This window comes from Heloderma suspectum, chromosome 3 (assembly GCF_057233095.1).
Source record: "Heloderma suspectum isolate Gila_16-S chromosome 3, 16-S_ref, whole genome shotgun sequence".
Taxonomy (NCBI): Eukaryota; Metazoa; Chordata; class Lepidosauria; order Squamata; family Helodermatidae; genus Heloderma; species Heloderma suspectum.
This window is the reverse complement of record NC_139460.1, coordinates 293,311,791-293,335,485: the sequence shown is the minus strand read 5'-3', so window position 1 is coordinate 293,335,485 and position 23,695 is coordinate 293,311,791. Positions and strand designations below refer to the sequence as shown.

The 23,695-nt window shown below is 41.6% G+C and overlaps 1 protein-coding gene across 9 annotated transcripts in view; it reads right to left on the bottom strand.

Moving 5' to 3' along the window:
• MBNL1 (muscleblind like splicing regulator 1) overlaps positions 1-22,561 on the bottom strand; it is a 211,706-nt gene extending 189,145 nt beyond the window's left edge. For all 9 annotated transcript variants that reach the window (XR_014789608.1, XM_084847293.1, XM_084847294.1 and 6 more), the window contains exon 1: positions 22,302-22,561. The gene's annotated coding sequence lies outside the window, so the exon portion shown is untranslated. The remainder of the gene's footprint in view (positions 1-22,301) is intronic.
• Between the last annotated feature and the right edge of the window lie 1,134 nt (positions 22,562-23,695).

Below are 23,695 nucleotides of genomic sequence, written 5' to 3'. Positions count from 1 at the left end.
CTAACTAGAAAATGAAACGCTCTTAAAAGCTTGTTCTTCAATGTGCCCAACATCCATTGATCTACGTAAAGGTTTTCAATGATTGACAGATAAAAACACACCTGCCATTTGTAAAACTGCCAAAATACGCAGACTGCTTATGAAAAACTACCATGTCAGGGAACAGCACTCAGCTTTGCCTTCTCTTTGACATGCTATTTTGCTGCGTGGCAGGAGGTCATTTTTTCCCCATTCAGACCTGACATGCACATCTAGCAGAATAAGGTAGGAATACGTTGATAGGTTTCTATGGTGGTACCACTTGAAGGGGCATGTGGGGATCAGATGTTTCATGCTCCCTACATCACAAGCTCCCTGCAAGTAGAAACAAGCACCAGGCTAGGTTAGAACTATTCTCCCCAGTGATCTATCACTTTTGTTCTTTTGCTGGCAAGGAATTATTTTTACATGGAAGAGCCTTGAGAAACAGCATCCCCCTGCCCTTGCAATCAATAGTAGTATAGTCTGTTCTAGGAACAGGCAAACATGTGATGCTTGAGTTTGTTGAGTTTCTCCAAATTTCTCCTCAAACCTTGGTTCACCTCATTTGTGTTCCTCAACAGGAGTGTCTTTCCTTTTCAATCAGGGAAAATGTGAATTTTCAATCAGGGAAAATGTGAATTTTCAATCAGGGAAAATGTGAATTTTCAATCAGGGAAAATGTGCATTCTTAAGGTGTGCATTTTTCCCCAATTGAAAATGCACTTCCCCCCCTATAGGCTAGAGATTTGGCCTCTGCACATTTACATAGGTGTGGAAGTGCATATTTGCTCATTTTCAGAAGTGTGCACTTTCAAACACAAAAGCAATGTTCAAGAAATTGCTAAAAAAAATCTCGAGAATTGTGTTCCTGCTCACGTTCGTGTTTGGGGTAGTGAACAGGATATGTTCGAATGAAAAGAAAAATCTCATTCATCCCTACTCTTTTCTACCAACGCAGTATTGTACAGGCAGTATCCAATTCAATACTACTACTAATGTAAATTATGTTGCATTTTAGCATAAGCAACTTTGAGCAATCTCTATTTGATTAATTGTTGGATTAACTGGCTCCAACAAATGGCTAGTAGCAGAATTTCTGAGTAATATAGGGATTTTGGATGTTCACCCCAAAGTTTGTTTGAGTAATAAAGTTCTGCGTATGCAGTCAGATAGTGATCAAATTATTCCTGCCTCTTTTCATGCTTGAAAACCTCCAAATTCTAAAACTGATCAAAGCCTCCATCTTTCTGTAGTGCTCAAGCATTTTAAGATGCTCATTTCCAAAGTTGGTTCAAATTAACCGTTAAAACTACATTATACTATTCCCATTTTGTTATTGTCACTTGATATAATTATAATAAGTTTTGAAAACTGCAAACATGTCAGCAGCAGCCATAAAAACATTACTATGGAAACGCTAACAAGGAATAATGTATTCGGAGGTTTTTACTTAATGTATGCAAATGTAACTACCCATTCTCTGTGATGGAAATTTTCAGAATTTTTGTTCCTTAAGGATGCAATAGCATGTACACTTACCTGAGAGTAAAGCCCACTAAGCTCAATGGAACTTACTTATTTATTTATTTATTTATTATTAAATTTATTAATCGCCCATCTGACTGGTCACCCAGCCACTCTGGGCGATGTACAACCCACCATAAAACAATTTAAAACAATAAAATTTTACCATAATTTTTTTTTAAAAAAAAATACCCTAACCCACCCCAAATGCCTGCCTGAACAACCACGTTTTTAATGCACGACGGAAGCTCATTAAAGAGGGGGCATGACGGAGTTCCCTAGGGAGGGAGTTCCACAGAGTGGGGGCCACCACAGAGAAGGCCCTCTCCCTCATCCCCACCAATCTAGCTGTCCTGGCTGATGGGACAGAGAGAAGGCCATCCGAGGCTGATCTTGTTAAGCGGCCTGTCTGGTGTTGCTGGAGGCGCTCCTTAAGATAGGCTGGGCCGGAACCATATAGGGTTTTAAAGGTCAAAACCAACACCTTGAATTCGGCCCGGAAAACAACTGGTAACCAGTGCAACTCCTTCAGCACTGGAGTGATGTGATCTCGCCGGCGGCTGCCTTTAATCAGGCAAGCCGCCGCGTTCTGTACCAGCTGCAGTTTCCGAACCGTCTTCAAGGGTAACCCCATGTAGAGCGCATTACAGTAGTCTAAACGAGAGGAGACCAGGGCATGTACTACCGATGGGAGCAGATGGTCGGGAAGGAAGGGGCGCAGCCGCCGTATCAGATGGAGTTGATACAGCGCTGTCCGGCTCACAGCTGACACCTGAGCCTCCATGGACAGCTGGGAGTCCAAAATGACCCCCAGGCTGCGGACCTGGTCTTTCAAGGGTAGCTGTACCCCATTCAACACCAGGTCAACATCCCCCAGCCTCCTCTTGTCTCCCACCAAAAGTACCTCGGTCTTGTCAGGGTTGAGCTTCAGCTTATTCCTCCCCATCCAGCCACTCACCGTCTCCAGACATTTGGACAGGGATTCTACGGCCAACCTTGGTGAAGATTTGAATGAGAGGTAGAGCTGCGTGTCATCCGCATATTGATGACACTGCATCCCAAACCTCCTGATGATAGCCCCCAGTGGCTTCACATAGATGTTAAATAGCATCGGGGAGAGGATGGAACCCTGTGGCACCCCACAAGTAAGTGGCCACGGGTCCGAAACCTCCTCTCCCAGTGCTACCCTCTGGTACCTGCCGGAGAGGAAGGACCGGAACCACCGCAATACAGTGTTTCCAATGCCCAACTCCTCCAGGCGGTCCAGGAGGATACCGTGGTCAACGGTATCAAAAGCCACTGAGAGGTCGAGGAGAACAAGGAAGGAGTATTCACCCCTATCCAGAGCCCTCCTCATATCATCCACCAAAGCGACCAAGGCCGTTTCTGTCCCATGACCAGGCCTGAAGCCTGACTGAAATGGGTCTAGATAATCAGTTTCTTCCAAGTGTGCCTTCAACTGCACTGCCACCACCCGCTCAATCACCTTGCCCAAAAATGGCAGATTTGAGACTGGGCGAAAGTTGTTCAGAACTTGAGGATCCAAGGAGGGCTTCTTTAAGAGCGGTCTTATCACTGCCTCCTTGAGGGCTGATGGCATCACTCCCTCCTCAAGGGAGGCGTTCACCACCGCCTTGATCCCCTCACCCAGTCTCTCTCTGCAGCTCATAATGAGCCAAGATGGGCAAGGATCAAGTAAGCAGGTGGTCGGCCTTACAGATGAAAGCACCTTGTCCACTTCATCAGGAGGAAGAAGCTGGAACCGATCCCACAAAACCCGTTTGCCACAGGCCGCCTCTTGCTCACTAACTGTATCCACAGTGTGCAGAGTAACACACCTAAGCTGATCAATTTTATCTGCAAAGTGCCTTGCCAAAGCCTCACAGGAGGCCTTAGAATGCTCCAGTGGTTCCGGAGCCACAGGACCGACCAGGCTCCGGACCACTTGGAACAGCCTCCTGGGGCAGCACTCTGCAGACGCGATGGAGGCAGCATAATATTCCTTTTTTGCTGCCTTCACCGCCACGTGATAGGCTGAAGATATAGCTCTAGCCCGTGTCTGATCGTCTTTGGAGCGAGACTTCCGCCACCGGCGCTCTAGCTGTCTCACCTCCTGTTTCAGAGCTCGTAACTGCGGATTGAACCATGGAGCAGTCCAAGCCCTGTTCAGTGGGAGACAGCGTTTCGGAGCCACCCGATCTACTGCCCCAGTGATTGTGGCATTCCAGCCACCCACCAGGGTCTTGACCGAGTGGCCGTTGGCATGCCCCAGAGAATCCCGAAGCGCGTTCAGGAATCCATTTGGATCCATAAGACGCCTGGGGCGGACCATTTTAATGGGTCCTCCACCCCTGCGGAGGGGTTGTGGAACCAAGAAGTCCAACAGTCCAAAAGTTTATTTACTTTTGAATAAACAATGTATTGGATTGCACGGTAAGAGTCTTACCATCTGAAACTGAATAACTTAGCAGCACTTCTCATATTACAGGCATAATCCAAAGAACTGAAACTACTCCATAGATCTAATGGGACTTTGGACTTGGGGTGGCCATGGGGAAGAAAAGGAAGAATCACAATGGCTGCACTCATGCCAGTGGAAATGCCTAAACTAGCTCCAGGTCTTTATTGTGACAGATGCGGGAGTAAACTATTCAGGATTACCACAAGTCAGAGCCATGTGTCATACAATCACCACATGATACAATTGTTTCACTGTATCATTGCTACTGTGTTTTCACTGTCAATGTATGTAGCCGAAAAAAGTGACTCTGCAATTTGCAAAAATGTTGTATGTATACCAGCTCTGAAGAGCTTGTTTTTACAAAGGAGTCCTGGGGTTCCGGTGAAAAGAACCCCAAGGCAATCAAAATGTTCAGCAACAGACAGTGAAACAAAAGCGTATACAGTCTAGTTTTAAAGATTGACTTCTGACTTCTGAGTCAATTCATTAGTGTTGGAAAACAATATACAGCATCATATCTAGAGTCACAGAATGACAGATTTGGAAGAGACTATCTAATCCAAGTCCCTGCCCTATGGTGTCCCATAGCCCAATCAGTGTTAACATATGCCTGTCTAGTATTTCCTTGAAAACCTATTGGTGGGTGATTCCATAACCTACCAAGGAAATGTAGGTCATTGTTCATATAGTCTGGAAGGGTTCATACATGAGCAAGTACTAAAAGGCAAAGCATTTGGTATGGAACTGAGATGTATGAAGCTGAGTATATGATGCAGTTGTGTAAGTGCAAGCAATGAAAAAAAAAATTAAAGAACAACCTGAATCATCCAGTAATTCTACTATCATTTGCCCAATTTGTTTTCCAATTTTGGAGAAGAACCAGGCTTATTCACAGACCAACAAAACCTGTTAGATATAGTGTATAACTCTAAGAATATGCTGATTTACACTGGAACCAAACTAAAGGAGCAAACAAAAAACCTGATGTTTAGAGCTTTCTGGAATGTATAACTCTTCCTTTGAAAAATACATTTGAAAGGCATGAATGTTTGGGGGGTATTTCCTCCCTGTACACAACTGATGGCTGTTGTAATGGCTTTTCTGTCTAAAACAAGGGTAGGCAATTTGTGGCCCTCTAGAAGATTTGGCCTACAACTCCCATCAGCCCTAGCCAACATAGCCAATTGGAAGGGATGATGGGAGTTATAGCCCAAAACATCTGGAGGGCACTAGGTTGGGAAAACGTTATGCAATGTATAAATAACTACAGCAATTTATCACACATTGTTGTTTTAGAAAAACCAAATAGCACATTCAGAATAAATTTAGTGGAACAATTAGTAGAAGAATGAGGAAAGCCACATTTAAGAGATCTGCTGCCCTGGGACCTCTTATGCAAGATTAATCCTGTACTTAATGATGTGTAGCTGGAAGATGGCTTTCCAGATCCTAATAATTTTCTACTACAGTTATGAAATGAATTGATTTCAATAGCAGCAGCATGACATTTGGATAATGTTTCAACTTACGAACATGAAAAGAGTACTTGCAGACAAGCATGAACTAGTCAGAATTTCAGTGATGCCCCAATACAGCATTAAAAAGACCAGCAGTGGGCTGCAGGCTTTACAGACAATGTCCCAGGTCAGATGCAAGTGAAAACCATGGTTTCCCACTATGTGAACAAGCCACACATCCCTCCGCTCTCTTCCTCTCCTGAGCACCACTAGGTTGTTGTAAGGTTTGTTTGTTTACTATGTTAAGTAAAGAGAACAGAAGTCAGCGGGCAGGTTCGCATGATCATTTTCAGCAGTGGTTTGCAGCACATGCCAGGAACCTGTGGGTGCCCTAAACCTAACCCTACACCCTAAAACACCCAATGGGTTCTGTGTGGTTTGTTAAACGCACTAACAATCTACCCTTGCCAGGTTCAGATGACATGACAACCTATGAGTTGGGACTGGGTAACAGAATGGGCATCCACAAGCCCCTAGCATGTGCTGCAAACCACGGTGGCTAAAGATTATCATGAAAAGCAGGCCAGAGTTTTAGAGCAAAACCCAGATCTATCTTTTGTTACCCCAAAATTGGAAAATGTTTTGGAAAGCCCGCGGAAGCTGCCTGGTTCATCATGCTTTGGATACTTCAATAACTCTGGAGGATACCCAATGGAAAACAATACACAGAGGATCTTGAAAACTGTGAAGCATCAAGATCTAATTACTTCTAGTAAATTTTTCCTCTCCTGAAGCAATTTGTCAAGAGTTAGAAAGAAATTCATTTGTTCCCCAAATCTGTGGTTGTAGGCGTCACTTGCCTCATCGCTTTATATAGCAAAGGCATATCTATTGTTATACTAAAACTAGGATGTATTTATAACTGAGTTATTGAATGCTCTTAGCGGTATTTATGTTCTTCCATCTTCACAAAGTGTTCATATTTAATACCAAATCAAACATGTATTGCAGTTCCTATGCTAGAGAGAGACACAGAGAGAAAGAGAGAGAATAATGTATTGTTTTATTAGTAACATTAATATACCTCCTTATTTGCTAAAATGACATCAAGGCGGTACACAATGATTTAACACAATAAAACCTTAAAACAAACAGAAATATAGAAAACATTAACTACATAATTTAAAAGGCTACCTTAAAGAGATGTGCCTTCATACCCTTTCTAAAACCAGGAGAGTGGGGGCAATCATAGTTCTTGAGTGGGAGCAACACAGGAGAAAGCCCTTTCATGTGTGCCTGACAAATGGGTAACAGAGAATAATGGTACCCTCAAGAGGACCTCTCCTGCAGATCTTAATAACTGGGCAGGTTCATAACGAGACAGTCAATCCCTTAGATCGTAAGCTGTTTAGAGCTTTAATGGTTAAAACCAACACCTTGAATTGAGCCCAGAAAGCAATTGGTAACAGTGCAGGTCTTTCAAAACAGATGTAATATGGTCCCAATACCATGTACCAATTATTTGTTTATTTCATTAATTAGATTTCTATACAGCCCAACTCGCAAATAGCCTTGGAGCAGTTGACAATCATAAAAACCCCAAACAGTAAAATAACAACCAAAACAATAACAGCATCAATGAAAATATTGAAAAATTAAGGTACTAAAAACATTTTAAAAAATGAAAGAGCCAGCAGTAAAACTCGTAAGAAAGACAACAAATTAAAGATTAAATGCTTCCCTGAAGTGGAAGTTCTTAGCCTGGCGTCTAAATGTATACAATGAAGATGCCAGGCAGGTCTCCCAGAGCAGGACATTCTGCAGATGGGGGGGGGGGGAATCATAGAGAAGGCTCTTTTCCACTACACCATTATCGGGGGCGGCACTCGTAGAAGAGTTGGGCAGGAACATATGGTTAGCAGCCTAGTGGCTCCATTTTGGACCAGCTGAAGCTTCCAGACACTCTTCAGGGGGTAGAGCACATTACAATAGTCTGTGTGTATGTAATATGGCTTCCCTTTAAATGACTCTCAAAATCAGTTCAATTTTAAACATGAGGGCCATGATCCAACTCCACATGCAGCAGCCAAGACAACTTGTGCAGAGCCTCAATCAAATACCCATCAACAGCACCAATCAGCTGTTAGGTAGGAAGAGATGAGCGGGGAAGGCCAAATCAACTCTCTTGGCTCCCTTTTTCAAGTAGTTATTGGAGCTACTGAGTGACTCACCAGAACTGTATGTGCACAGCCCTACCAGTAGCTATTTGCACACACAACTCTTCATTCAACTAAGAATACGTGTGCAGTGTATGTCTCAATCTGCATTAGGTCATATATGCATCACTTAATGCTTAAACGTCTTTGCCTAAAAAGCATTGTGCCCCACTATGTGGCATATCATATTTGAATCAATTTGACATAATCGTCATATGAATTTTTAACTAATCACAGAGTTCCTTGTCCCATGATCAATGCTACAAATCTTAGTCACCCAGTAACCTTGGTGCTGAAAAGGTTTTTTCCTGCAGGACTTTTTCCTGTCTCAACATGCATAGGATGCACCCTAAGATATCCATTTGAAAACATCTATACTTAGCAACATCCATATTAATTCTCGCATAAAAGTCATAAAATGATTCCACCAAGACCTAAAAAGAATTACACCTAGGGATGGGCGATTATGGGATGTTTGGACTCGTTGAGGTTCTCTGAATTCCTTCTCTAACCTTGTTTCGTCTTGTTTGTGTTTCCTAATGTGGGGTGGGTGGGTTCCCCACTGGGAAAAAATCCTCACTTTCCCCATAAACTAAAGCAGGAAAATGAGTGTTGATTCCAGAGTGCTACAAGAAGAAGGAAAATAGCTTCTAGTGCTGCCATACAAGCACTTGTGGAACAGCTTCTGCAAGCCTGCGCAGTGCTGTAATAAGAAGGTTCTCAATCCTAGGCCAGGACTCGTATGAGCAGCAGAACATCTTTGGATTTCATTTCACTTTTCTTACACAACACTATAGTACAAGATTTGATTTGATTTTTATTATTATTACATTTATATCCCACCTTTCTTCCATCACGGAACTCAAGGTGGCCACTGACCAGACCCAAACCTGCTTAGCTTCAGCAAGGTGACTGCCTCATGTGCCTTCAGACTATGTCCTGAGATGTAAAACAGACCTGTTGTGAGCAGAGAACACTTTCTGCATGTGAAAGGGCATTTTTGGATCCAACCCATAATATTGGCAGAGCAATCCTATGGTCCCTGGGGAACATCCCCAGAACAATAGGGTTTTACAGATTCCCCTCCCGAAGCCATAGACAACTTTGGTAGGGGGACTACATGATTTAAGCCTAAGGCTTCTGTCTAGTAGTCTCAACCCAATAACCCAATATACCAAGTGCCCTTAGTATAGCCTTCAGTCATAGCATTCCCTGGGTAGTGAGGTGTACCTGTGTTCTGTAGTGACTTTGCCCATCCAGGCAGCCCTTTGACTCTGAGAAAATTATAAAGGCTTAACCTCAAGCTGCTCTGACTTTACAATTGTTGTTGTTGCGTAATGGGTATATCCCAAAATTTAAGCTGGGACTTTGTCTGGGCAACAGTTGTATCTATCTGCTGACTCCTAGGACCTGGCTCTCACTGACTGGCTGATTAAGACTCAGTAGAAACACACCCAGCCTTGCCAGTAAGAATATTAAAATTACTAACCTACCTACCCATGCAAATCTTTATTATTTATTTGTGCCCTGAAATAAGAAAAAAAAAATTAAACTTCCCTGCCTGGTCACCTAGAAACAATTTCAACTCACCACAGGTAACCAGAAGGCCAGGTGTTTACAAGTTTGGTGGTGAGGCTATAGACAAACCTATGACCTCTCTTTAGTGACATGTGCAAACAGAACATCAGGACTTATCAGGAAACAATGAAACCATGTGAAATCTAGCACTGTGCAAACTTTCCATACCTAAACATTTCCTGACTGCGTGACTTCCGCAAGCTCTTGTCATTCAACCTTAGTCCTTAGCATTTTGCTGTCCAGACCACCCCTCACTTTATGACACAATTAAAGAATTTTAATTAGCATCACTACTGACTATGGCATTACACCAGATAAAAACACAAACTACGAATTAAATCAACTTCTAAAAAAAAAATACAGAGAAACACAGAACTTCGCCAGTACAAGACAAGAAATATTTAATATATGTGGACCTCATCCTGAGATGCATGTTTACATGCTGTAACTCTATTTAAAATTTTAAAAACAATTCTTTGAATTTGGAAGTTAAGATAATCCTCTACATGCGCAAATAAATTATTTTTCTGTTCGCTACTGCCTGCACAATTACATTTCTGGCAAATAGTGGGAAGCATCTGTCCTATCCTTGCAGAATGAGCGGATATATAAATTATGGGATAAACTGATTATATAAACATTAATTTGTTAATTCAGAATAGCACAAGGCCAGGGTAAGCAAAAAAAAAGAGTAATAGATTCTCCCCTCTTTTTTCTGTATTGTTATGACCCTATAATACTATTTTCCTCATTGCCAATATTTATTTAATGAACCCAACTGTTGTTGTTTGGCATTCTTCCTTTGTGTAACCTGATCAAATATTTGCAATTTTTTCTTCTGCTTCAATGTATTGCCTGATTGACTGTTCTTTAATAGTTTAAAATGAATAAAATACCACGTTTGTTTGTTTAATGTAAGGACAAAATGAAAGATCAAACCTTTGTATAGTACCTAGCATTAAACAATTTCTAATGTAAAGCACTAACTAGCCAGTTGAAACATGCTGTTTAAATTAATTTTTTTCTCAGCTGAACATTTGCATACTCAGATGCAAACTCATGACAGTTTCTACATGTATTACATGAGTTTCATTGACTGTACATAATGCAGTTCTAGTCCTTAAGATAACAGGTTTGGTCTTGTAAGCTGCCTCGATAGCAGACTGCATGGAGACAATTTTCAAGGTGTTCTGGGCTTCTTGAAAGAAGGGCAGAGCACATAAATAAATACATTGTTTAATTTTGTATCCCACCCTTCCTCTAAAACAGGAGTGGCAGAAGGTACATAGGATCTACTGGTATATCTCTAGATTATTTGCTGTAGATCACCAAAGGTTTCTGACTTCCAAATATTTAACATTAGCTGTAACAAAAAGACTCCCCCACCCCCCACCCCACACATGTACACCTTCAAAATTAGAAACCCTGATCTGTAGAAACTCTGATGTAGATTTCCACTCTATGTGAAGGTCATCCCCGTGTATGGTTCATCAGATGCAGCAAGTAATTTGATCAACCCTCTGACGCCAATGCCCACCCCGCTGCCCACCATTTCACACCTGGCTCAAATTGGGGCACCTCAAGCTTCTAGAAGATCAAAACAAGGTAGATCCCACAAGACTAAAGTCTACCCATGTGTACTCAAAATGAGCTCAGATGGCATTTTAGCTTCACAACAGCCTTGTAAGGTAGGTGAGGATATGAGATAGTTATCACAGTCAGCACCCATACATATTCACATTCAACATACTAGCCATAGTACCACAATGGTTCCCATGAAGAACCTGCTAAATGCTTACCAGATATGAGCCATATGTTCAGACACACACAGTGGATCTGTATATATCCAGATCCTTCTGTCAATCAGTCCTACAGGAAAATAAAGTCATCCCAGTTTTTATAATCATTATCAGTGCAAGTCAACATTTTAGTACAGGGGGAAGGATCAACTCTATCACTTATCTTGAGCATTGTCGAAATATGTCAGAATGTGTATTGCCATGTAAAATCCTAGATACACACACGTATTTTTTTAGCTATCTATTCTGGGAATTAACAGAAGTAACGAGTAGGTAGGTAATACAAGAGAAACCTAAATACAGAAATGTGTATTGCATACAGGCCTTTTATGTTGTCCGAAAGTGTGGGGGAGGAATGTATACTGCCTTGATGTCCTTAACTCAATCTTCCCCAACCTGACATGTTGCACTACAGCTCCCATCATCCCCAGCCAGAATGGTCACTGGCCATGTTGGCTGGGAAAGGTGGGAGCTGTAGTACAAGACACGTAGAAGGCACCAGGTTGGAAAATGCTGTCTTAACTGGTCAAAGGGGGGGGGGGACAAGTAAGTGTTATTTGGGCAACGCAAGAGAGCCTTCAAATTAGCTGGGCTGCAGTCCTTAGTCTTCTGATCATTGCTTTCCCAATAGACTCCTACGAACCTCCAAATCTATTCACGATTTGTTCCATTAGCTTCTATTTCCTCTGCTCAATGCCCTCTTTCCCAATCTTTTCTGAACTGACTTAGTACAATTACCACCTCTTGAATACTATTAATCAGTATGAGGACCCCCTCCTTAATTTAAAGGGTTCCCCCTCCCCTTCTCTTTAGCAAAGGCTAATGAATACCTTATTCAGAAAACTTTCTTCCACTTTGGTCTCTAGGGTGGAAGCAATTATTCTGGACAGAAGCACACCAGGAAAGGGCGGGGAAGTCCCTGCTTTGCTAATGCACATTAGAAAGAAAACAGTTCAGGGGTTCAGCTATTTCCCTTTTTAAGGTGCGCACATTCGCACTCCTCTCTTCCAATAAGAATAGAACAGGAATTAAAGCATGTTACACTGTTGCTCTTCATGCGAACATGCGTTCTTTTACTTGGTGGCCTGCAGATGGACTGAAATTATTATTCTCAAGTCATTGCAATGGGAGACATACAGCTAACAGGAATCACAAGTAGTCAGGAGACTTTCTTTTTTAAGGAATCATGTTTGGCCCACCAGTTTTATTTTACTGAATACTGGGGACAGTACAGATGGCCAAAGGAGTTCCACTTGCAAGGATTGAACAAGAGGGTCCCAAATGCAGCTTCCCAAGATAACATGTGTTCCAAGGTGACATTCTTCCACGGAGAGATGTATCAAAACTGTATCAAAACCCAACAAACAGAAAGCTGAAACGTCTGGCGCGCATGTGTGTGCGCACACACACACACTTTCCCTCAGAACTCAGGACATTATAGCTCTCTTCACAACAGGACTGGTCCAAGACATTTTGCTGCTTGGGGTGAAGGACAAGATGGTGTCCCCCTGCCTTTCCACCTATAAAAGCCGACCAGACTGGCAGAAGAATCTTATTTCAACACTGGTTATGGGACAGCATTCTCTACTGCATTTGAAGGCAGCAGGTTAGGTTACCAGGTGTAGGGCAGGCTTCCTGGAACACACAGCTCTGACCTCCAACAGAGGGGAATGGCCCAGTCATTGCTGCCACTACTCCCACCACACCACTCATCATGTGCCACCTGAAGCAACCACCTCACTCTGCCTAATGGTAGGGCCGGCCCTGCTTCACACATTACTCACATGAAGGGAGTACATGAGTTGAAAGTGGCAGTGGGCCATGCTTCCTGGCCCTGCTTCTGCATGGGTTCCCTGCCCCCAACATCTATGTATTAGGCGTGGATGGTTTGAACCAGGGAAGCCCACATGTAGTGACCGCTTTGTGAGTAGGTTTCCATGTATTCTGGAACTCTGTGCAATCAGAGTTCCAGAACATGTGCAAGCCTATGCACATTTCCAGCTGAGAACACATTCATAGTGTGGATGTTGGTAAGGGAACCACACAATTTATTTAGCTTGGAAAAAAGGAGGGTAAGTGGAGTCATGGTAGAGGTCTACAAAATTAAGCATGGCTTGGAGTATGTGGATAGGGAGACATTTTTCTCCCTCTCTCAAAATACTAGAACCCAGGGTCATCCCATGAAGCTGATTGGTGGGAGATTCAGGACAGATAAAAGGAAGTACTTCTTCATACAGCACATAGTTAAACTATGGAATTCACTACCACAGGATGTAGTGATGACCACCAATTTGGATGGCTTTAAAAGGGGGTTGGACAAATTCCTGGAGTAAAAGGCTATAAATGGCTAGTAGTCCTGATGGCTATGTGCTACCTCCAGCACCAGAGGCAGTTAGCCTATGTATACCAGTTGCTGGGGAACATGGGTGGGAGGGTGCTGTTGCGCTTACGTCCTGCTTGTGGGTTCCTGGTCGACAGCTGGTTGGCCACTGTGTGAACAGAATGCTGGACTAAATGGACCCATGGTCTGATCCAGCATGACTCTTCTTATGTTCTTGTGTTCAATGTCGAGGGCAAGACCAGCAGTGTGGCCCGACTTCCCCTTTCAACCCCCCCCCATATGAGTAATACATGAAAGGGGCTATTAATTCTGCTTGATAACAACAGGCATCCAACATGGTTGAGGTGGAATGTTGGATTGTGAGAGTTCCAAATTAGCAGCGGCAACAGGAAAAGCAATAAATTCTCACTGAATGTAATATCTATTAAATACTATAACATAAGCACACCTCCCATAAAAATCAGTATTAGTATCTAAATATCAACAAATAGTGAGGACCAATACGAGTTCCCTGAAAACCTCAAGATTTCACTTGGTTCTACTATTCGATGTTTAGAAGAAAACAACTGTACTCATATTTAAACAACTCATATGTAATGGTTAAGTTACTGCTATTGAAATCACAAAGACTTTCTACTGTAATCAAAAGCAACTAAGTGTATCTTGATGGAAGTTGTAGTGCAGCACATCTAGACAGCACCAAATTGGGGAATGTTGCTCTAAGCAAATGTACTGAGGAGTGAGGCATTAGATTTATATACATGAATAAATACTTTTGCCTACCATCTTTCCAGTGTAAGTGCATACAGACTAGGTCCAAGAATGTACTATACAACGATCAAAGCTCTTAAGGTCAACCCAGCACAAGATTAGCAAAAGATGCCTGGGTGTATTATTTATAATATTTTATTTAACTTCAAGAAAAATGACGGAGGTACAGTCCATATGTTGATATTATTTTGTCAGATCTGTGCTTGTCATTTGACTTATTACTTTGTTATCCTCAATAAGCTAAGCAAACAAGACTTTAAGTGTATTTATCTTCTGGCACATGAAGTCTGAAACAAAGTGTCTTCATATGCAGTACAGAAAATGTGTTGCAGTAAGATAAAAGAGCATGCTTGTTTTTTAAAAAATGTAGCATATTCTACAGATACTTTATTTTAAGGAGAACATATAATTATAAATTAGTTAATGGTTATATTCTAAAAATTAAAGGGACTCCTTTGTGCTGCAGGCCATTTATATGATGTCAGTCAAAACATTAAACATTCCAGAGATGTAAAGAGTAACTATTAAGAAATTTGCCCAAATACATAGATTGTGATCTGCAGTGGGGAATGGCCCTCCAGATGTTGTTGGACTACAACTGCCCAGCTGTAGACAGCACAGCCAATGATAAGGAATAATGGGAGTTGGACTCCAACAACATCTGGAGGGCTGTATGTTCCTCATCCCTGGCATATATAGTGAAAGTATTCAGTGTCTGGGACGTAATCTACAAATCATACATGCCATACATGGATGTAAGGTGGCTTGAAGATACTTCATATATTACAGATGGGCTCTGTGGTATTTGACTTATTTTTTTGATTTTAAGGCAAACTGTTTCCAAGGACAGATTCATCTGCGTGCACAGATATAGCTGCAAATTCTCCTGATAATGGCAGCTGAAGAATGTGCCACTCTGTTTGCCACTGGGAAGCTACAAACATATCCACAGAAACTCATTATCAGACTACACTGAGACCAGGTTGAGTGGCACCCTTTTACAACCTGTGAATCGGTCCGTAGTTGGCCTCATTTTAAAAAATAAAATAAGGTCTTAAACCTGTCAAGTGCCCATTTATTTCTAACGTAATAAAGTAAGTTGTGAGTAGCATATATGTTACAGTGGGTGTCCAAAACCTGGTGAGCGTTGAATCCATACGTGAATGCTGACAATCCCAGCTGAATTATATAAAAGCCTGAAAAATATTTTCTCACATTTTGGATATGCTCCAGTGGATGCTGACAATCACATCTAGGTGTCTGTCAGCTTCCACCAGTGTGTCTTTCAGTTGACAGACATTCACAAAATTTATCTGAGATTGCCAGCATTCATGAGTGAACACTGACATTCTTCAGTTTTTGAGCATTCACTATACCATCTATGCAGAATATATACAAACAACTGGCAACTTATGCGCTGATGGACTAAATATGAAAACTATCAGAAATGTAAAGGAAGTCATGTGTTATTTTCCCACAAAAAAATAATGGGCTCATTTAGTTGTAATGCTAAACTATGTTTTAGCATTACAAGAATGAGTCGCGGTGAACCTTGGGCTTGCATGAGGAAATGTGTAGAAACTTCTGCTTCCACTTTAGATAAATCACAGTTTAGCATGTTGTTCAAACCTTAATTATGGTTAGTTGAAGTAAAATAGCTTCATAAATATGAAGCTATGCTGGAGGAGAAGAGGGGAAGGGGAAATGCATGACCCTGAGGTTCTTAATATTACCTTAGCGCATGGCTTAGTATCATCTCTGAATGCAGCCAATGAGTGAACACTGTACCATATTTGTCTGAATATCATGAGTGGTATCCATGCTCCAGCTCCAGTGCTAGGAGGTTGTCCTAGCATTAAGCCATGCTTGCACAACATAACTAATGCTTGCTAAAGCAATGGCAAATTTCCCGCCAAATACCAAGTTTTCCACCAAATTTCAGTGGCAAATCGCCACTTTTTTTCACTGACCTAGCAAGCACTAGTTACATTCACACTAGTACAAAGTCATTAGCACTGGGGCACAGTTGGATACTACCCTATATCTCCACGCCCACCCAATCCATCCCCAGCAAGAAAGTCTACCTTTGACTAGGTAGCTGGAGTTATACTCTATTAAAATAAATGCAATGCAGCTCAGAATACTTGTTACTTTCTCCCTGTGAAGCAAAGAAAGAGCTCACACCCAATACTCATGTCAGACAAAGAGTTCTTCTCAGCACATCATGACTGAACAGACCTAAAATGGTCTCCTTTTAATTTTATAATTCTGTGTTAACTACATACATACATCCTTAGGAGCACTAAAAGGGCAGCCAAATTCTAGATCATTATGGCTCTCATAAGGAAGCAGCATTTAATTTGCCAAATTATTCATTATTTAAGAAAATAAAGCTTTTAACCTAATAGGTAAAGGTGGGAAATAGAAGCCAGCTCCTGCATTTCAGTGACTGGACAGAAATAACAAAAAGAAAAGAGGAAAAATTACAGTTAAATAAATATTTTCAACTGGACTCCACAGCCTAAATGGTAACCAAGTGCAAGAAACTTCTAAGATGATGGCAGTTTTAAGGGGCATCCTCCAGCAGCACAAATAATGCACTGGGCAAATCTTGATACTTACCTAGTGAATCATAAGTTTATGATCTTTGGAAAGAGTAATTTTTAATTTATTGTAAATGTTATAACATATTAATTTTAAATAGCGCACAAGAAAAGGAATATCTCTGGAGATAATGAATATTTACAGTGGCAACTATTTTACAGCTAAAATACATAACTATTCCATTTTCTTTCTTTTTTCCAGAGAATTACTGTAGTAGAGAATTTAAAAGTACATCTAACTGGCAATAATATGCTATTCTAGTTATAGGACGTATTAAGGCCTGTCCACTTAATCACAGGGGTTTTTTTCCTATGCATTTTCCTCGCTATAAATTTCAAAACTGAAGCTTATACATCTAAGCAAATAAAAACAGAAAGCCAGAGGTTAGTTTACAGTACACTTACAGCCTGTGTAATGGCTGCTAATGCTATGTCCTAAGAAGAAAGCAATGCAGTGTTCTTTAAGACTCCTTGTTTTAGCCACAGTATGTTCTGTGCAATAATCCAACCCGTCTGAGAATCTCAAATTTCAATCTATAAATCGAGTCTCCTCCCAGTAACCCAAAATAGTAGTCATACAATAATTTTGTTATTGGTTAATGCTGATTCACAAACTGTCCACATAGCTAAAAGCAAAACCTATTTGTACATGGTCATTTGCAGCTTTGGGCACAGTGAAAAATCTAAAAACACAGATCCTGATAATTTGTTAATCCTGCAATATTTGGCACATCTCTAGGGTAGTTTCCTTTGTTCTCAATTCAGTTCTGCAGGCCATAACAGTAAGTGCAATAAACAGTTCTAGAGATAAGAGTTCTTTATATGGCTTTGGGTCTCATGCCACTAGATCATGTTCCAACTCTATAGACTATGGGTTGCTTTTCACATGCATGTCTGTCACTAGTTGACTGGCATGTCAAGTAGTCAACAAACATCAACAAAAAAAATTGCAGAAGCCAATCTGCATCTTCCAAAGACACTCATAGCCATCAACTGAAGTACCGTTTTTTGTGCACAAAAATGTGGTTGAGGGATTTTCCTTTCTACAGTTTATGGCATGTCAGATGTAGTTCTACCCATTTTGCTACAAGCCCAATTGACAATGTGCTTTGATCAATCCTCTCTCACAGACAAGCATGGGAGTCAATCAGTATTACAAATGCAACATCACTTAGCTCAGCTATGAAGGGTAAAACGTGAACTTCTAACTGTTAGAAGTGGATTGAAATGTTTATTTTCCCCCACATTCCTATGGATGTAAGAGATACCCTATGGGGTCTAGCACATGAGGAACTCTACAGTCACCTACAAGGTATCCTGAGAGCATAATTTTTGCTACATAGCAGAAAGGGAGGGGGGAATAAAATAAAACAAACACTTTATGTTGTAAGCTGCTGTGATAACTTTTTGTTAATAAGGCAGCCTACAAATGCTATAAATAAAATATAAAATAATGGTCACAGAGCCCACTGGATAGTATGATGTCAGAAGTGGGGGAGAAATAACCATGGGCATGGTCAAGACTTGGAAAGTTCTTAAAGTAGCTCTTTGGATCCAGACCATAAATTTTGAACTCCATAAAAACCAAGAAATACTTTTCCAACATGCAGACCAATTTGTATGTTTGAGGGTGTGGGTCAAATTTGCTAACTTCCCTTGGGGATCTCATCATCTCTCCAATTGTAAATTTACAACTAGGCCACAGGGAGCTGTGTCAATGCAACAAACTGGATGATGGAGGGCAAGTCACTATCAATGCTGCTTTGGCAAATCAAGCCAATGGAGATGTTCCCATCACATAATGATCTGAAATGTGTGATGTAAAGATGAGCAAAATGGCCTCTCTTCTGGTTTACAAACTAATTTACTCAATTCCTCTTCAAACATCCTGCTTAGAAACGGATTTTCAAGATCTTCTCAACCTTATCAAAATGATTTAGCACGGAAGCACTTTACTGCATTGTAGTCTGGCTTTAATGACTCAAGAAGGAACTGTTCAGCCGTGAATACTTAAAGAGATGCTCTACAAAAGTGGTTGTTCTAAATAATAATGGAATCCAATTAGGGGGACTGCAACATTTATAGAATATCCTGATCTTATGTTTTCTCCGTGGTGACATAGTAAAACAGTCGCCAATGATTTTCCTATCACAATCCCCTCTCTTTTTGTCTCTCCAATTCTTTCGTTATAGTTTGCCAATGTTTTAATGGTCCAAAACTGCAGCCTTTTGAAGATACAGTAAGCATGACCCAGCAATTCATGTTTAAGCAGTTTGTGATGAGCAGACACATTTATTCCAGAAATGTCAGGATCGTGCAAAGATGAAGGTTTTGAATCTCCACATGGGAGATGCAGGTTCAAATCCCTTTTCTGTAATGGATTAACCTATTTCACATGACTTTTGTAAGGATAACGAGTAACCTGCTCTGAAACTTTAAGACAGAGTAGAAAATGCACATTCTTCTCCACGACCATGTATTTATTATTTTAAAAAAAAACTTATATTAAACTTTGAGGCAATGGCCTGGTTCAGACATCACACTGGGCCAATCAGCAATAGTGGTTTGGCAGTCAGGGATGGGGAAAGGAGTTTCATGAGTTTGCAGGCTCATCCACCTCCCTGTTCTCTCCTCCCAAGCGAATCCCCCTCTTTTTTCCTGGCTTACCACAATGCTTTAACCAATGTAGTTAACATTACAAAGTTAGAAAACAGGGTTTGAACCCAATTTCAAATTCTTGTTTGAGAATACACTATAGTTAGTGACTATAGTTACTCCAGATCACTACACAGTTACTTCTCACTAACCAGGAAAGGAAAGAATAGGAAGTATACAAGCCATGGGGAAAGATGGCGGAGAGGACAGGGCAAGCCCACTTGGCTCACCGGATCACTGAATTATGGGTGGATAATCAGGGAGTGTGATGTCCAAAATAGGCTAATGTTGCATTGTTAACTTTGCTGTTAAAAGGCCTAGTTTTCATTCTATTTCAGTGAAAGTACCTTCTGCTATACTTATACAATAAAAAGTATCCAGCTTATCTTCTATATATAGTTAATTTGTGTGTATCCTTTAATCTCTCTCTCTATCTTTTAATCTCCCCCACTCTTGCTCTCCTACCTTTAACCTATATTAAGACTTCTAGTCACTTCATACATATCCACTACCTATTTTTGAAATACCCAGTCTTTCTGCTATAAATCTATTGGAAATTTGGCCAGTCTGATAAATTATCAATGCTTTCCAAGTGTAAAGAGCACTACCAATTTTTACAGCGGCATTAAAAAAAAAAAAACCTATTCCATTATTTATAACATCTTACAGCACAATCCTACACATGCCTACTCAAAAATAATTCCCATTGAGTTCAATGGGACTTACTCACAAGTAAGTGAGTACAGGGTTGCAGCCTAACATGCCACCAAAAATCACACCCCCTTGCAAAAAGTTGACCGTTATTTTAAAATATCCTATGTACGCACTAGTTACTATATTTCCCAGAGTAATTTGTAAGCAGTGGTATCTACAAGTCTAGCTTTGCTGAGTCTCCCTGGTGTCTTTCTCCAGTCTTCTTGAGTCATGGTGGGTCAACTGCAGATTTTGCAACATGATTGCTCAGTCTCTGTTATAGACCACTGAAAATTCATTAAGCAACATCATTCCCTCAACATACGCATAACCCTGAATCTTATCTTTCCTATGGCAACAATTAATAAATTATAACAGTCGGTTTGGTTTATTCTTTGTACATATTCAAATGATTGATCACATGACTTTTCCTATGCTTCAAAAAGGTTTTCACCAGTTTTGGAAATCCCTATGAATTGGCAGCCAGCTCTCCTTTGCCCATCTGGCTGCCAATATATGCTTAAAGAAATATCTGTATGCAGTCAAGCGCCAAAAGAATGGATTATGTAGGAATATTGTGGGGAGTTAGAAGCACATTCCTTATCAAACAGTCTAGTTCGGCTAAAAGGTTGTAACAATTCCTCAATGCACATATATACTTATAAGTAAGGATATGCACCCACATATGCTGAATGCAGAAGCCTGTATTTCTATACATAGGCCTAAATACCTGCAAACTAACTCTCTCCTGTGCAATAGTCTATATAATCACGATGGTATAATGGTTCCTCTCTAAACTTTTTTCCTTATGAATTTAGTTCACATGAGACATAACCACTTACTGCAACCATTCACTTTAAAATTTAGAAGCTCTGGGTCTAACAGGCAGTGATCTGGCTCCTTTAACCCACCTGTGCCAGTTAACTACTTTGAGACAACACCATACACTGCACCATAGTTAACATTCCCCAAGAGAAACCTAAATCATAACATTTTCTTAAGATGCAGTGCTATTAACAAATTCCTGCCCATTAAAGGACACACGATTTGATCTCCCTCATTTCTGAAATCAAAACGTAATCAATATGGGGTTTAAAAAAAAAATTCCTTATAAAGGCAACATGCATAACAAACTTTGGCTGCTAGATGCTATATGTACAGGTGTTTGGGTATTATTGTTTGCTTTTAATAGTGCCGATGAATACATACAGAAGTTGTGTTTTGCTTATTTTCCAGTAATAACACCTGCCCCACACACACTTTTTTTTTTTTTTTGACAGGGGTCTCCTCCACCCTATAAACTCGGGCAAAAGCCACCATGTACCAACTTACAGCGCTTTCCATATAAGGAGGCGCAACTAAACAGGTCACACATAATTTATGCGCAGTAGGCGAGGAATTAACCTCTCAGCAAACATATTTGGCCCACGTTAATTTTGCTTTTAAAAAATGAGGTACCACACTGAATAAATGGATCCCAACCCCCTTGAAAGCAGTGTGTGTGTGTGTGTGTGTGTAGGGGGGATGCAATCTTGCTCCTAATCCTTGCAAGGATAGGTACGGCTGTCAGGTCACACTGGACCTTGTGTGGCGCTGGCTGCAGTAGCTGATCTATGGAGTGCTATGATGGTAAAACTAAAGCGTAGCTGCCACTCTGTCCTGTGGAGCTGTGCTGGTCTATAATAAGGGACACGCAGCTCAGCCAAGTTCAGGGGTAATTTAAGCTTTAAAGAAAGGTCAATGAGCGATAGGGGACCTTTTCATGCACCTGCTTAGCCGGTGTCTTCACTCTGTGTGTGTGTCTGTACAGACTGCAAAACTGCACGACCCTGCAGAGAAACGCGCGCGCGCACGCACCCGCACACGGGGAGGAAGCGGCTGCTTTAAGCAGAAGTGCAGCTGCGACCTTCTGCTTTCTTTTTTAAGCTCTGCGATGGTGTGCGCGATATGAAATGCTCAACTGCCGTGCGGAACACTTCTTTCCACTGAAGGCAACCCCAAAAGCTCACTTCCTCTCCCTCTCTCTCTCTCTCTCTCTCTCTCACCGTCCTGTAATTTCAGGGCAAAGCTTGATTTTAAGAAAAATCTCAGGCACAGTTCCGCCAAAATGTTAAGTATGAGAAAGGCAAGCGAACACAGAAATCATCATCGACCACAACAGCAAGAAGGAGAGACCTCTTACCTCTCACATTTCTTTTCGGAGGCAACCATCAGATCGTGGACAGATCGACCAAGGCATTGTGGGGGATTCAAGAGAGGATGACCAAGATTTGAAGTGGGGGGAGGGAAAGAAAAAAAAAATCCAAAACCAGAAGGGGAAACAAACCAACAACCGAAAGGGGAGGGGGGGAGAGAAAGATGGGACTCGTCGCTCGCCTCGTCACAGCGGCATGCTCGTCGCCCCAGACCTCGTACAGCTGCAATGCAAAAACGACTGTCGCCGTCGGCTGCGCGCTGCACGCTCTTATCTGTAATGTCTGGTTTCCGCTGCTGCCTGCGCCGCCCCTCCCCCGGTCGGCAAAACCTACCAGGAAGCAACTGGGCGTACTTTGTGGAGCCTGCAAGAATGCATAGCGGGGAAGGAGGGAAATAATGTGTGCGTGTGTATATATGGGGATTATTATATGGCGTCCGCGCCGGGTTGCCTTTTTTCTTCTTTCTTTTTTGCAAGCGAGCTGCTGAGGGGCTGGCAAATGGGCTCTCTAGGCGAGGCTGTGCTTCGCTCGCTGGCTGGCGTAGTGGAAAAGTGGAAAGCCGCCTCTGAAGAAAAAAAACACACGCCTCAGGATCCCCTGAAAAGCTCGACTTGGTATCTCCCAAGTTTCAGCGTAAAACATGAGAGGGAAGAAGAAGCGAAACACCTCAGACTTGGTCGTGGAATTGGGACGCATGCAAAGGTCTCTTTCGGTGGGGTGTGTCTGCGAAGTAATTTTGTTGTTGGAATGATTATTAGTGTTATTTACCGAGACTCTGAAGAGAGGTCTGCAAGGTTAGACGCAAGATATAGCCCAGCCGCAGACTTTGCAGTACTTACTGTAATGCTTCTTAAATTTCACTGTACACTGTAAATGCACCGTGCCTTAGGTCAACACAGCGTCCTTCTTTGAAAAGACTGGCCATTATCGCAGAACATCCCTCTGTCCTACAGAACATAATCCGTGTCTCTTATTTTGGGTCCCATAGCTGCAGGAATCCTTTCAGGGTTGCATTTGAACCAAGGTACTCCTCTGGCCAAGCAAAAGATGAGGTGGTACACTGGGGGTGAGGCATGCTGACATGTCTGAATGCTCCTACACATGCACACGCACATCCCTGCACCTAGAGAACTTAAAATATCAGGGAGAAAGCTAGTCTAGAATCCTTCTCCCTTGTGTGCCAGCTTTCTAGGTCTTTAGTGATACAGACAAGACTGTTTGAGAGAATGACCTAAACTCTGGGATTTCCCCAAGTTAAGCCTCTGAGAATTATAGGTAGGTCCTTCCATAGAACAGCACTTTCCAAACTTCTACTAACACCTTTCCTGAGTATTGGTTCTCCCTGGGCTGTGATCACACACACACCTTCTTTAATTAGTTT